General features: G+C 47.9%; 1 pseudogene; it reads right to left on the reverse strand.

Annotated features, from left to right (window-relative positions):
- Window positions 1-13,032: 13,032 nt before the first annotated feature.
- Window positions 13,033-14,236, reverse strand: LOC135894677 (zinc finger BED domain-containing protein 5-like; annotated as a pseudogene).
- Between the last annotated feature and the right edge of the window lie 1,029 nt (window positions 14,237-15,265).

Below are 15,265 nucleotides of genomic sequence, written 5' to 3' on the forward strand. Positions count from 1 at the left end.
AGCCCCTTAGCAGCCTCATCAGCGCTGCCATGGCATTTCCCGGGGATGGAGGAAGTCCACACAGCTCCCGGGAAGCTGCGATATAGCCCTCTGGCTCCTAGGTGGAGGAACAGCATGGGGGGCTCCATGCACTGCCCCTCCCACCCGCAGGTGCCATCCTGAGCACTGGCTCAGCAGCTCCCATTGGCCATGGCCACAGCGCAACAGATTCACACCTGCTTCCCTACCAATAGGAGCTGCAGCGCCTGCAGGCAGGGGCAATGTGCAGAGCCCCCCTGGCAGCCCCTCCACCGAGGCATTGGAGGGACATGCACTGCTGCTTCCAGGAGCCACACAAAGTTGACCGCTGTGGCCAACCGGACTTTTAACAGCCCAGGCAGAGCCACCAGGGTCCCTTTTCGACCAGGTGTTCCAGTCAAAAACTGAACACCAAGCAACCCTACCCCAGGGTCTCTGACAGCCCTTTGGCAGGCCCGCCCAGAGGGGGGGGCAAGTGGGGCAATTTGCCCCAGGCCCCGGGCCCTGCAGGGGCCCCCACGAGAATGTCAGAGGCTCCCCCCCCGCCTCCGCTTCCCCCCATCCCCCGGTGCCTCAGTACGCCGCGTCCAGGAGCAGCCCTGGACAGCGCTGCAGCAGCGTGGCTCGGGCGGGGCCTGAGGTCCTCCCGCTCGGAGCCGCATGGTAAGGGGGCGGGGCTGCGAGCTCCGGTGGGCCGAGCAGCAGGAGCTCCTGGATGCGGCTTGCTGAGGCTCTGGGAGAGGGGGGAAGGCAGCACGGTAAGCCCCTCTGAGCCACGCACCCCCGACCCCCAGCTCCGAGCCCAGCCGCTCTGAACCGGACACCCCCGACCCCATCCCTCCCCCAGGGCCTGACCCCCAGCTCTGAGCCCAGCCCCTCTGAGCCGGGCACCCCCCGACCCCATCCCCCCCACAGCCCTGACCCCCAGCTCCGAGCCCAGCCCCTCTGAGCTGGGCACACCCCGACCCAGAGCCCAGCTCCCCACCCAGCTCTGGGCAACAGTAGAGCCACCCCCAGGCAGCGACAGCCCATTGGCACCAACCATCACCATCACCCAGCGACAGCCCATTATGTAACTGCAAATGTATACATACCATTAAAGCATTTAATGTTTTTAAATAATGTATTTTGTGTATTTTCAAATTATTAAAAATTAATTTTCGAATGTATTTCACTGATTATTTTTTACATTTCCAAATACATGTTACTATAGTATTGCAACTTTTTTTTATGAAAGGGCCCCCCAAAATTGCTTTGCCCCAGGCCCCCTGAATCCTCTGGGCGGCCCTGCCCTTTGGAGGCCCTTATTGTGAACCCGCGTCCTCCTTCAGGGTTTGTTCCCCCTGCAGAGGCCTATTTTTCCCCTCTTGTAGGTTCCTCATTCCTGCACAGCCACAGAACTTACCTGGAGAGAGCTCCTCTTTCCCTAGGGCAACTTCCTTGTTATACTTTCTAACAGCCTCCTCCTACCACAGTCGCTCCACCGCTAATCAGCTAGAGGGACATCACTGGAACCTGATTGCTCCCAGGTGTAGCCACCTGGTCATCATGAGCCAATGAGCCATTAGGCCCCAATTCTCCTGAAGGTCATGCAGAACATTGCAGGGCCAGTCATGCTAATGCGGAAGGCCAGTGTTCTTCCAAAAACCATGCCCCAGCTCAGTAAATCCCTAGTGGTTGGAGCCAGGGGCCAGTCATCAAGTCTCATAGGGTATGGCGACACTGCAACATAAGCCCAGGGTTAGAACTCGAGTTAGCAGACTCTGGGTTTGTTAACCTAAGGCTTGAGTGTCTACACTTATTTGTAAGCCCAGGTTAGGAATTGTTGAACTATGGGTCCCAACCTGGGGCTTCAGCAGCTACACTGAATTATGCAGGCCCGTGTTCAACCACCCATATCCCAGACTTCCTAGCACACTCCCAAAATGTGGCTGCTCTAGCCCTTTGTTCATGGTACAGTATGAAAAATCTTGACTGTCCAGAGGACCAAGAAAGTCAGATCATGGGATTGTGGAATACTTTTGGCAGACTCCCCAGATCACGAGTAGAGCGGAGCTGCATCTACACTGCAAAGCAATAGGGCTTGAACCCTGGGTTCCTGCTTAACTCAGGCTCCTTCCCCATGGGGTCCTTGGATCTAGGTCTGAGCCCTGGGTTAGCATGATGTATGTGGACAGGAGAGGGGTTAGGCTTGAGTCTGAGTTCTAACCCTGGGCTTACAATGCAGTGTAGACATAACCTTAGGAGGGCTGTTACCAGCTCTGCCACTGACTTTGTTCTGTGACCAGGGCAAGTCACTTAACCCGTCTCACTTTACCTATTTGTAAAATGGGTTGATAATGCTTTCCTGCCTCAAATGTGTTTGTGACACACCTAAAATTTGAGACAGAACAAAGCTTTAGACACGTACAGCTATCTTTAACCACTGAAATAAATGGTTTCATTTTCAAAGGTCATGAGCAGCCGCAATTGCCAGCGACATCAATGTGCTATCTGAAAGGCTGGCTGGCCCTATGCACAGAGGCAAGTTTCATATTAGAACTTCAGAGAGATGTTGCATTTCTGCCCCTCCCATCCAAGTTTTGGTGTAAGTCTACCAGTATGTCCACAGCCTTAGTCTCTATACTATGCATGTGTCCCTCACCGCTGGTCATTCACCACCCTAATTGATCCAATTTTTATTCCATCACACTAAACATCAGACAAAAAGTCCTTCACATTTACCATCAATGTCTCCCAGTTACGCATGATTATTCAATCTTGAGACACCTTATCAGTTCAGTTTATCTGTAGAACTATGGCCACTTGGGAACCAAAATGGCAGAAAACTGGACTTTGGTCTGAATTAATTTGTGTAAGGGGATCCCCTCCACCACCACCACCACCCCCCTGCAATTATTGGCAATAGAAATTCTCTGGCTAATGGGAATTCCATGGCTATTTCTCAGTTCACTGCACTGAATATGGACCCTAAGTAACAAAAGGGTTTATTACAAAAATGCATCTGGATATTTACACAACTTTGCTTCCACCTCAGACACTGCTGTTGTACTACGTTATGTAAGATTAGAGGATGGGTATTTTTCTGCTGGATAATTTTCTGAAGTTAGATTGATTACTAAAAAAAAATCTAATCGTATTTTAGCGAGCACAGGAGCAATCAGATGTTCTCACTCATATCTGTAACCTCTCTGGGGAAGGGACTATCCGTTATCTGTACAGTGATAGACATAACACTCCTACAGCGGGTTCAAGCAGCCACTGCAGTGGAGGTGGGCAAGATTTGTCTCTAATTAACCCACACCAGGGGACAAGTCAGTCCCTGGATGCTGCAGCACAGGGAGTGCGCAAGACTCCTCATTGACTACACCATCACCTAATACAGTAGCTGTAGAACTTCCCTAGCCCAGTGCACTATGGGTTGCCTTCGCCTCAGAACTGAAGGGCCAGTGTACAGCATATTTCACTTCCAGTCCCTGTGCAGGATGAGTGAGCCACTAGAGTTGGGTGAAGTGGCAGCTAGAGGAGAAAGGAAGAGGCTTGGAAGGAGAAGGATCGGAAGTGGCAGGTAGAAGGCTGGAGCAGCAAATGGGGCTAGAAAAGTCAACTGGGAGACTGTTTGGATCAGATGAGAAATGTAGCTTGGAGGCCAGAGGGGATTCAGGTGGAGCAGAAACTGTATTGAGGAGATCGTGTGGAGGCAGTCTGGAAGCTAGAGTCCATTGAACTGGGATGATGGTGAACTGGGAGCATTAGAGGAAAGAGAGGCCCAAAAGGGAGCTAGACAGGACACTGGGCTGCTGTGAGGTAGGAGAAAGGGTAGTGAGACAGGGAGGGGAAATCAAGGAGGCTTGGGAGGAGCTGGGAGGTAGCATTGTAGCAAGAGGACCAGACTAGACTGGGCAATCTTGGATGGAATATAGGGGCAGCTGCCCAAAAGGGAGTTCGGCAGTGCCAGAGGGTGACAGTCCCAAACTCTTCAGAGAACATGTGGCCTCATTTTGGCAAGAATAAAATTAAGTGCTCAAATCAGGCTTTTAAAGCCATTCAGGTGATCTTTAAAATGTCTTTATTTAGTATTATGAAGCCTATTCACTTATTGTGTTCATCACTCGGACACCCCCCCCTCCCCCCCCCCCGCACACTTGGGGCGTTTTTTTCCATTATGCAAAGCATTTCAGCTCACCTTCAGACAACATGTGGCTGTTGTACTGGGTGGTCACTGTGAGGATTCTCTCTTCCTTCATGTCCCCTCTTGTTTAGAGGATTTCCCTGGCGGCTGAGTCAGGTAATGGATGCCACTTAAGGCCAGCTGCTTCCCATGGAAAGTCCCACGTGTTGTTGTACTTGGTACTAAAGTGTTTTTCAGATACAGTTTGCCCAAGGTGGCCCAGATTAATCCCTGAGCCAGGGCACATCCCAGTGCAGGGACCCTGATGGCAAAGCAGCATGTACCTGCAGTACCCTGGAGATGATAGAGGCCAACTCATCCCCCTGATGCAGGCAATGCTCCCTATACCAGGAATACTCCATAGCAGAGACTTACAGCTGCTTTGCAGCCATTTTACACTGGCAGAACTAGTGCAAAGTGTTTGCAGGGTGCCCAGGCCATGAATTCCCCCTGTTGTGTCCTTATTTATTCTGATGACAACCTCAAAAGAAACACATCTTCTTGACCCCAAGGCTAAAGTACTGTAATTTCCCCTTTCCAGTCTCCTTAGCAGGGCTTCTCCATCCCTTAAGGCTGATCTACATACAAACTTGCACTGAAATAACTAAATCTGTTAATTCACACCTTTCGCTAGTCAAGTCCAGGTGTGGACATTCTTATTTCAGAATAAGAGTGGCTAACAATGATCTAGCTAAATGCACTTATTTGGTTAACATTGGTAACAAACCAACTTCAACTAAAAACGCTTTAACCACTTTTCTTCTGAAATAGGCATCTACACACAGACTTGGACCAGTATGGGAGCAGAGCAGCCCTCACAGCTTGTTCAGAATGCTTTGCTTTTTAGGTTGAGAAGCCATGACCACCTTGTGTACTTTACTGCCTGTAAAGTGGCAGACTGAATTTTATTTAAGGTAACGTGGACTTTTTTTTTAAAGCCAATAGCAATTTTGGTCATATGGCTCAGTTTAGTCCTATTTCTTAAGCTTCACCTTGAAAGGTGTTTTGTACTCATGCTAATCACTGTCATGCATTAGGCTTTGTGTATACAAGAAAATTTGCATTGGTAAAACAATTGGTTTTGAAGTCATCTAGTCACACTGGTACAAATGCCCTGTTTAGATGCACTTAAACCAGTTTACTCCTTGCTTAAATTGGTATAAATTGTTTCAAGAAATTACCAAATTAACCCTCCCTTAAATCAAAGTACCTTAAACTAGTTTCAGTCTATCTAGAGCACGTCCAGCTATTAGTGTCATCTTAATGTGGTAGAAAAAGGCTAAATGGCCAATGGGGAATAAAAAAAAACTTTAAAGACACTAGGGGGCGCTTTAGATAAGGAATCAAACATATGTGATCGACTGAACCTAACACTCTTGTTTTAAAAAGTGACAACGTGGTAGAGTATCAACTCATTTGAATTCATGGGCTTGCAGTTGCATCATGAAGGGGGGGCTTCCAGGTTTTTTTAGCTCTTTTATCAATGTTTCATGTGATCAATGTCTGGGACTGCTCACACAATTAAGTCACTCATGTAGGTATTTGCAGGATTGGACTCTAAGGGTATGTCTATACTACCCGCCGGATCAGCGGGCAGCGATTAATCCAGCAGGGATCGATTTATTGCATCTAGTCTAGACACGATAAATTGACCCCCCCGAGCGCTCTCCTGTCGACCCCTGTACTCTACCACCGTGAGAGGCACAGGCAGAGTCAACAGGGGGGCGGCAGCCGTCGACTCACCACAGTGAAGACACCGCGGTGAGTAGGTCTAAGTACGGCGACTTCAGCTACGTTATTCACATAGCTGAAGTTGCGTAACTTAGATCGATTCCCCCCCCCCACACACACACACACAGTGTAGACCAGACCTTAGCGTGGTGTTGGACCCACCTATACCAAAACCTCTTTTCCCCCAAATGCCTATAAATTCTGGTTCTATTCCCAAGCAGAGCTTTTGCCTGCCTAAAATAAGTAGGAATCAGACCTAATAATACTAAGCATTCCCATAGCACTTTTCATCCATAGATTTCATCCATAGATATTGTGCTCTTCAGAAAGTTGAGTAAGCATTATTCCTGTTTGCAATAACAAAAGAAATTGAGCTAACTCAATATTAGCCACTCTAACGTCAATTTAAGAGCACTTAGATCACTCAGAGACTTGCCAGGTCTAGAACGTCGTAAGTGTCATGTCCATTCTTTTTTCCCAATCCAATCTGACTACTCCAGCTGTCCTAAAAAAATTCAGCACCCAGATCATCTGTGATCAAGACCCGCAGTGGAGGGTTAACCAGAAACCATCGACATCTACAGTTCTTTCCTAAGAAAGAACAATCAACAGAGCAAACCCTACAGAAGGCGATGTAGAACAAGAGGACTCAAGAATTCCAGACCAACCACAGCCAGATGTTGCAACTAATGGACAGCCAGATGACCAAGTTATGCATTCACATTGTGTAATTAGAAAACAGTAGATTCAGAGATGCTTAAAGACTGATACATACTGAACTTTAAAGACAGCATGGTAATATAAATATTGTATGTAGGAATGTAGAACTTAAAGGGGCAGGTGTAATAGAATGCTAACCTGTATCATACTGTTCAGCCACAAGGTGGCACTGTATACAATACCTTATTTAAGCTCACAAGTCAGACCTGGCAGAGCATAAAGTATCTGATGATGAACACATCTGGTATGTATAAGCAAGCTCTGACCAGTCCATATATGGTACAAAAGTATATGACAGAGGTAGCACTAGTTTTAACAACCAATTTAGTTAAATCAGTGCAATTTTTTGTATGTAGTATAGTTCCCATAGCTGATGTTACCTTTAAAAACAATGAGGAGTCCGGTGACACCTTAAAGACTAACAGATTTATTTGGGCATAAGCTTTTGTGGGTAAAAAAAACAAACACATTTCTTCAGATGCATGGAGTGAAAATTATAGATACAGGCATAAATATACTGGCACATGAAGAGAAGGGAGTTACCTCACAAGTGGAGAACCAGTGTTGACAAGGCCAATTCAGTCAGGGTGGATGTGGTCCACTCCCAATAATTGATGAGGAGGTGTCAATACCAAGAGTGGGAAAATTGCTTTTGTAGTGAGCCAGCAACTCCCAGTCCCTATTCAAGCCCAAATTAATGGTGTTAAGTTTGCAAATGAATTGTAGCTCTGCAGTTTCTCTTTGAAGTCTGTTCTTAATGTTTTTTTGTTGAAGTATGGCTACTTTTAAATCTGTTATTGAATGTCCAGGGAGATTCAAGTGTTCTCCTACTGGCTTTTGTATGTTACCATTCCTGATGTCTGATTTGTGTCCATTTATTCTTTTACGTGGAGACTGTCCGGTTTGGCCAATGTACATGGCAGAGGGGAATTGCTGGCACATGATGGCATATATCACATTAATAGATGTGCAGGTGAATGAGCCCTTGATGGTGTGTAGCTGATGTGGTTGGGTCCTCTGATGGTGTCGCAAGAGTAGATATGGGGACAGAGATGGCAACGGGGTTTGTTACAGGGATTGGTTCCTGGGTTAGTGTTTCTGTGGTGTGGTGTGTAGTTGTTGGTGAGTATTTGCTTCAGGTTGGGGGGCTGTCTGCAAGCAAGGACTGGCCTGCCTCCCAAGGTCTGTGAGAGTGAGGGATCGTTTTCCAGGATAGGTTGTAGATCAGTGGTTCTCAAACTTTTTGGTATTGGTAATCCATTTTGAACACCAAACCTCTGAGTGTGATTCCCCCTTAGAAATTAAAAACACATTTTTTATATTTAACACTATGTTAAATACTAAATTTAAACCCTATTGCTTAAAATGAATTTAGCTTTTCTCACTGCTTTTAAATTAAGACTAAAACACATTTTTATCAAATTAAATATAAATGGAAAAGTTATTTTTAAGTAGAATTTTATTTTAATACTTGACAGCAATTAATGAACTGAAGCAGCCAAAAATCAGTGAGATTGATGATGCTGTTTATTTGACACAAGAAGTTTTATTCTTGGTGTTGTTTTAGAAAGGGCGCATCTGATGTCCTTCACATCAAGCCGGTTTCGAGACTTCGTCTTTATTGTGAGAAGGCTGGAGAATACACTCTCGTATTCGTAGGTAGTGGGAAATGGGAGAAGGACTAGCAGGGCCATTTCAGACACCAGTGGGTATTCACTTGCAACTGAGCACCAGAACTGGTTTGGAGGCAGCTGTGTGAATTTTGCTTTCACTTCATCATCATTGATCATGTCAACAAACTGTTCCTGTGTGTGAATATTGTCAGTAGGAAACTGCTCAGCTGTCCCACTGAAAGGGTTCTTCACCAGGGAATGAAGTGCTTCTGGTAGTGCTGGGAAGTAGTGTGAGAACTCTTCATGAAGGGCTCTCAAATGTTCACTGATTGCTGACTTGAGAGCACTATCAATGTTAACATCCTCCTCCTCACTGAATGAGAAGAGTGTCCGAAAAATGCCATATCTGTCTGTGTCCAGCTTCCTGCACTACAGATCCAACTTCATCTGGAAGGCTTTGATTTTATTAGACAGGTCTATTAATGTTGAACGTTTTCCTTGAAGTGACAGATTGAGATCATTAAGGCTACCAAAGGGTATGTCTACACTATGGGATTACTCCGAATTTACAGAATTCGATTTTTGGCAACTGATTGTATAAAGTCGAGTGCATGTGGCCACAGTAAGCACATTAATTCGGCGGTGTGCATCCATGTACCGAGGCTAGCGTCGACTTCCGAAGCGTTGCACTGTGGGTAGCTATCCCATAGCTATCCCATAGTTCCCGCAGTCTCCCCAGCCCATTGGAATTCTGGGTTGAGTTCTCAATGCCTGATGGGGCAAAAAACATTGTTGCTGGTGGTTCTGGATACAGCCTCACCTCTCCCTCCATGAAAGCAACGGCAGACAACCGTTTTGCATCTTTTTTCCTGGGTGAACACTGCAGACGCCATACCATGGCAAGCATGGAACCCGCTCAGCTCAAGACAGCAGTCATGAACATTGTGAACACCTTGTGCATTATCGTGCAGTTTATGCTGAACCAGGACCTGAAAAACCAGGCGAGGAGGAGGCGGCGACGTCAGCGTAGTGACGAGAGTGATGAGGACATGGACACAGAATTCTCTCAAACCGCGGGCCCCGGCGCTTTGGAGATCATGCTGTTAATGGGGCAGGTTCTAGCTGTGGAACGCCGATTCTGGGCCCGGGAAACAAGCACAGACTGGTAGGATCGCATAGTGTTGCAGGTGTGGGATGATTCCCAGTGGCTGCGAAACTTTCGCATGCGTAAGGGCATTTTCATGGAACTTTGTGACTTGCTTTCCCCTGCCCTGAAGCGCCAGAATACCAAGATGAGAGCAGCCCTCACAGTTGAGAAGCGAGTGGCGATAGCCCTGTGGAAGCTTGCAACACCAGACAGCTACCGGTCAGTCGGGAATCAATTTGGAGTGGGCAAATCTACTGTGGGGGTTGCTGCGATGCAAGTAGCCAAAGCAATCACTGAGCTGCTGCTACGAAAGGTAGTGACTCTGGGAAATGTGCAGGTCATAGTGGATGGCTTTGCTGCAATGGGATTCCCTAACTGTGGTGGGGCGATAGATGGAACCCATATCCCTACCTTGGCACCGGAGCACCAGGGCAGCCAGTACATAAACCGCAAGGGGTACTTTTCAATGGTGCTGCAAGCACTGGTGGATCACAAGGGACGTTTCACCAACATCAACGTGGGATGGCCGGGAAGGGTTCATGACGCTTGCGTCTTCAGGAACACTAATCTGTTTAAACGGCTGCAGCAAGGGATTTACTTTCCAGACCAGAAAATAACCGTTGGGGATGTTGAGATGCCTATAGTTATCCTTGGGGACCCAGCCTACCCCTTAATGCCATGGCTCATGAAGCCATACACAGGCAGCCTGGACAGTAGTCAGGAGCTGTTCAACTACAGGCTGAGCAAGTGCAGAATGGTGGTAGAATGTGCCTTTGGACGTTTAAAAGGTCGCTGGCACACGTTACTGACTCGCTCAGACCTCAGCCAAACCAATATTCCCATTGTTATTGCTGCTTGCTGTGTGCTCCACAATCTCTGTGAGAGTAAGGGGGAGATGTTTATGGTGGGGTGGGAGGCTGAGGCAAATTGCCTGGCCACTGATTACGCGCAGCCAGACACCAGGGCGATTAGAAGAGCACACCAGGAAGCGCTGCGCATCAGAGAAGCTTTGAAAACCAGTTTCATGACTGGCCAGGCTACGGTGTGAAAGTTCTGTTTGTTTCTCCTTGATGAAAACCCGCCCCCTTGATTGACTCATTCGCTGTAAGGAACCCATCCTCCCCCTTCGATCACAGCTTGCTTTCAAAGGAAATAAAGTCACTATCGTTTAAAAATCATGTATTCTTTATTAATTGATTATAAAAAGAGGGAGAGAACTGACAAGGTAGCCCGGGTGGGGTTTGGGAGAAGGATAGGAGGGAAGGAAAAGGCCACTAAAAAAGTTCAAAATAATGACAGCCTTTTGCTTGGGCTGTCCACTGGAGTGGAGTGGGAGGGTGCACGGAGCCTCCACCCCCGCGTTCTTACAGGTCTGGGTGAGGAGGCTATGGAACATGGTGAGGGGGGAGGGCGGTTATACAGGGACTGCAGTGGCACTCTGTGATCCTGCTGACATTCCTGAAGCTCCACCAGACGCCGGAGAATGTCCATTTGCTCCCGCAGCAGCCCCAGCGTTGCATCCTGCCTCCTCTGATCTTCCTGCCGCCACCTCTCATCTCAAGCCTCTCTCCTCTCCTCATGTTGGTCCCTCCTGTCCTCACGTTCACTGGCATCTTTCCTGTACTTTGATACCGTGTCCTTCCACTCATTCAGATGAGCTCTTTCATTGCGGGTCGATTCCATGATTTCAGAGAACATTTAGTCTCGCGTCCGTTTTTTTCGCCGCCTTATCTGAGATAGCCTTTGGGACGGAGGAGGGAGGCTTGAAAAATTTGCAGCTGCGGGAGGGAGGGAAAAAAGGGAGAGAAGTATTTAAAAAGATACATTTTACGGAACAATGCTTATACTCTTTCACGGTGAACAACACTATTCACATTACATAGCACATGTGATTTCGGTACAAGGTCGCATTATGCATCTTAATATTGAGTGCCTGCGGCTTTGGTGTTAGAGATCACAGACGCAGGGCTGGGCAACAGAATTCGGCTTGCATGCGGCCATGGTAAGCCATTGTCTTTCGGCTTCTGCAGTCTTCATAAAAGCAGCGCCCTCCTTTCCCACATACCAAGCAAAGCCTGTTGAGTGCTGCGGTTTTCCTGTTAACGTGCAGCAGCAGAAACCAAATTAACCCCCCCCGCCATCCAATTCTCTGGGATGATCGCTTTACCCCCGCCCCACCCCGTGGCTGGTAACAGGGAAGATCCCTGCTAGCCAAACGCGAAAAGCTCAGCGCCAATGCCTCCCCTCCCCCCGCTTGGCTAACTGCAGGGAAGGATTTTTTTTCAGCCACAGGCAAACAGCCCAGTAGGAACGGCCACCTCTGTCCCCTTAATTAAATTCCCATATTTCAACCAGGTTACCATGAACGATATCACTCTCCTGAGGATAACACAGCGAGATAAAGAACGGATGTTGCTTGAATGCCAGCAAACACCGGGACCATATGCTGCCAGGCTTTGTCATGCAATGATACCAGATTACTTGCTACTAGCATGGCGTGGTCAAGTGTCCTACCATGGAGGACGGAATAAGGCTGCACTGCCCAGAAACCTTCTGCAAAGGCTTTTGGAGTACCTCCAGGAGAGCTTCATGGAGATGTCCCTGGAGGATTTCCGCTCCATCCCCAGACACGTAAACAGACTTTTCCAGTAGCTGTACTGGCCGCGAACGCATCCCAAGTCCTCAGGGCAAATTAATCATTAAAAAAAGCTTGCTTTTAAACCATGTTTTATATTTACAAAGGTACACTCACCAGAGGTCCCTTCCATGGCTTCATGGTCTGGGATAATCCCTTGGGAGGGTTGGGAGGGTACTTCAGTCAGGCTGAGAAAAAGATCCTGGCTGTTGGGGAGAACGGAGTGCTGTGCGCTCTCTGCAAGCTCGTCCTCCTCCTCATCTTCCCCATCCGCAGAATCCTCAGGCATGGCTGAGATTACCCCCTCCTCAGAATCCATGGTCAGAGGTGGGGTAGTGGTGGCGGCCCCCCCTAGAATTGCAAGCAGCTCAGCGTAGAAGCAGCATGTCTGCGGCTCTGACCCGGACCTTCCGTTTGCTTCTTTGGTTTAATGATAGGCTTGTCTGAGCTCCTTAACTTTCACGCGGCACTGTAGTGAGTCCTTACTGTGGCCTCTCTCCATCATGCCCTTGGAGATTTTTTCAAATGTTTTGGCATTTCGTCTTTTGGAATGTAGTTCTGCTAGCACGGAATCCTCTCCCCATATAGCGATCAGATCCAGTACCTCACGTACGGTCCATGCTGGTGCTCTTTTTCAATTCTTGGACTGAATGGTTACCTGTGCTGATGAGCTCTGCGTGGTCACCTGTGCTCTCCACGCTTGGCAAACAGGAAATGAAATTCAAAAGTTCGCGGGGCTTTTCCTGTCTACCTGGCCAGTGCATCCGAGTTCAGATTGCTGTCCAGAGCGGTCACAATGGTGCACTTTGGGATAGCTCCTGGAGGCCAATACCGTTGAATTGCGGCCACACTAACCCTAATTCGAAATGGCAATGTCAATTTCGGCACTACTCCCCTCGTCGGGGAGGAGTACAGAAATCGATTTTAAGAGCCCTTTATGTCAAAGTAAATGGCTTCGTTGTGTGGAAGGGTGCAGGGTTAATTCGATTTAACGCTGCTAAATTCGACCTAAACTCATAGTGTAGACCAGGCCAAAGATATCAACTAGGTATGCCAAGCAGAGAAGCCATTTCTTGTCACTGAACATTATGTTCAGCTCTTGTTTCTGTTTTCGCAGGAAAAACTCTGCCATCTCTTCACGAAGTATAAAAACGTGTTTTAATGCGCGTACCCTAGAAAGCCATCGGACTTGAGTGTGGAAAAGCAGAACTTCATATTCACCACCCATTTCATTGCAGAGCTCTCGAAAGAGACAACTATTCAGAGCATGAGCTTTAAGGTAGTTCACTGCTCGTATAACAACATCCACTACAGCATTAAGGCAATGTCTTTGCAGCTAGGACGTGACGATGGATTCGACAATGAGTGACAATCACATTAGGTGAGACACACTTTACCTTCTGCTGAAAGCCAGACCGTGCACCCATCATTGCTGGAGCACCATCGGGTACTCCAGATGTGGTACAGATACCACAAAGATTTTTCCACTCAATGCCATTACTTTCGAAAAAGGCATTCACCTTATTGAAAATGGCCTGTGCTGTTGTGGTTGTTTCAAGTTGTTCACAGAATAAGAACTCATCTTTAACGTCCCCAGCATTAAAATACCTTACGAATGCTATCAGTTGTGCGCAGTGAGTAACATCAATCATTTCATCAAGTTGCAGGCTGAACATACTGAAAGCAGAATGTTTAATTTCATGCACAACTTGTTTTTTGATATCTTCAGATATCTCACATATTCTGTGTTTCACAGTATCATTAGACATGGAAAGCAGTTTTTTGGCAGTATTATTGCCAACCATAAGTGCCACAATATCTTTGCATGCTGGCAGAATAAGCTCCTCACCTACTGTGTGCGGCTTTTTGTTACGGGCAATTCGTAGTGACACAACATAAGAAGCCTCCACAGCAGAGGACATTTGCTGTCGGAAACTTCCATCAGCATCAAGCCTGGCCTTCTTTGTTGCTTCTTCTCTGCGTTTGACAAAATCCACATTTTGATTTTTATGCTCAGGATGTCTAGTTTCAAGATGTCGCTGCAGTTTGCATGGTTTCATTGATTCAGCAGACAAAACTTCACAACAAATGACGCATTGCGGTTTTTCAATACCAGAGGTGATGATACTGGTAAAACCAAGTTTAATGTAAGACTTGAGATACTTTTGCTTTTTAGTGGTTTTAGCAGTACAGGTGGCCATTATTTTCAGGAGAAAGTTTGCATTTGTGTGTCTGACTGTTAATTAATAAAGTACTTGTTCAGCTGCGAATCAAGCCCTCTAATATTGTCTCAGTACCACGGCCAGCCATAGGAATAATGGCGCCCTGGGCAAACTTCTATTTGGTGCCCTTTCTTTGGAGGTGGAGCAGGGCTGGACGTGCCGTGGAGCTGGGCTGGAGGAGCTTCGGGCTCTGAGGTCCACACATGGTGGTGATGGTGTCTCACAACCAAGCACCTGGCGGGGCTCACAGCGGGTGGCAGGGCTCGGGGCTGACAACTCTGTGTGTGGCAGGGCAGGGGGTTAACAACCTTGTGCCCGGCGGAGCTCCCGGCTGATAACCCTCAGCATGGCCAGGCTCCGCCTGACAACCCCAGTACAGGGGTCGGGGCTCACAGCATCCTGGATACCCCAGCTCAGGGTTCACAGCCCCTCTCCCGGTTGGGGTCAGGGATCACAACACCGCGCCTGGCCAGGGTCGGGGCTCGCAGCCCCGCAGTCCCACACGCAACCCCCAGTTTGAGAACCAATGTTGTAGATCGTTGATGATGCGCTGGAGAGGTTTTAGCTGGGGGCAGTATGTGATGGCCAGTGGTGTTCTGTTATTTCCCCTGTTGGGCCTGTCCTATAGTAGGTGGCTTCTGGGTACCCGTCTCGCTCTGTCAATCTGTTTCCTCAATTCCCCAGGTGGGTATTGTAGTTTTAAGAACACTTGATAAAGATCTTGTAGGTGTTTGTCTCTGTCTGAGGGATTGGAGCAAATGCATTGTATCTTAGGGCTTGGCTGTAGACAATGGATCGTGTGATGTGTCCTACAGGCCTTGGCTACACTGGCAATTCACAGCGCTGCACTTGCTGCGCTCAGGGGTGTGAAAAAACACCCCCCCTGAGCGCAGCGAGTGCAGCGCTGTAAAGCGCCAGTGTAATCAGCACCTGCAGCGCTGCAAGCTATTCCTCTCGGAGAGGTGGAGTACTTGCAGCGCTGCGAGAGAGCTCTCGCAGCGCTGGCGG

Source organism: Emys orbicularis, chromosome 1 (genome assembly GCF_028017835.1).
Source record: "Emys orbicularis isolate rEmyOrb1 chromosome 1, rEmyOrb1.hap1, whole genome shotgun sequence".
NCBI classification, from domain to species: Eukaryota; Metazoa; Chordata; order Testudines; family Emydidae; genus Emys; species Emys orbicularis.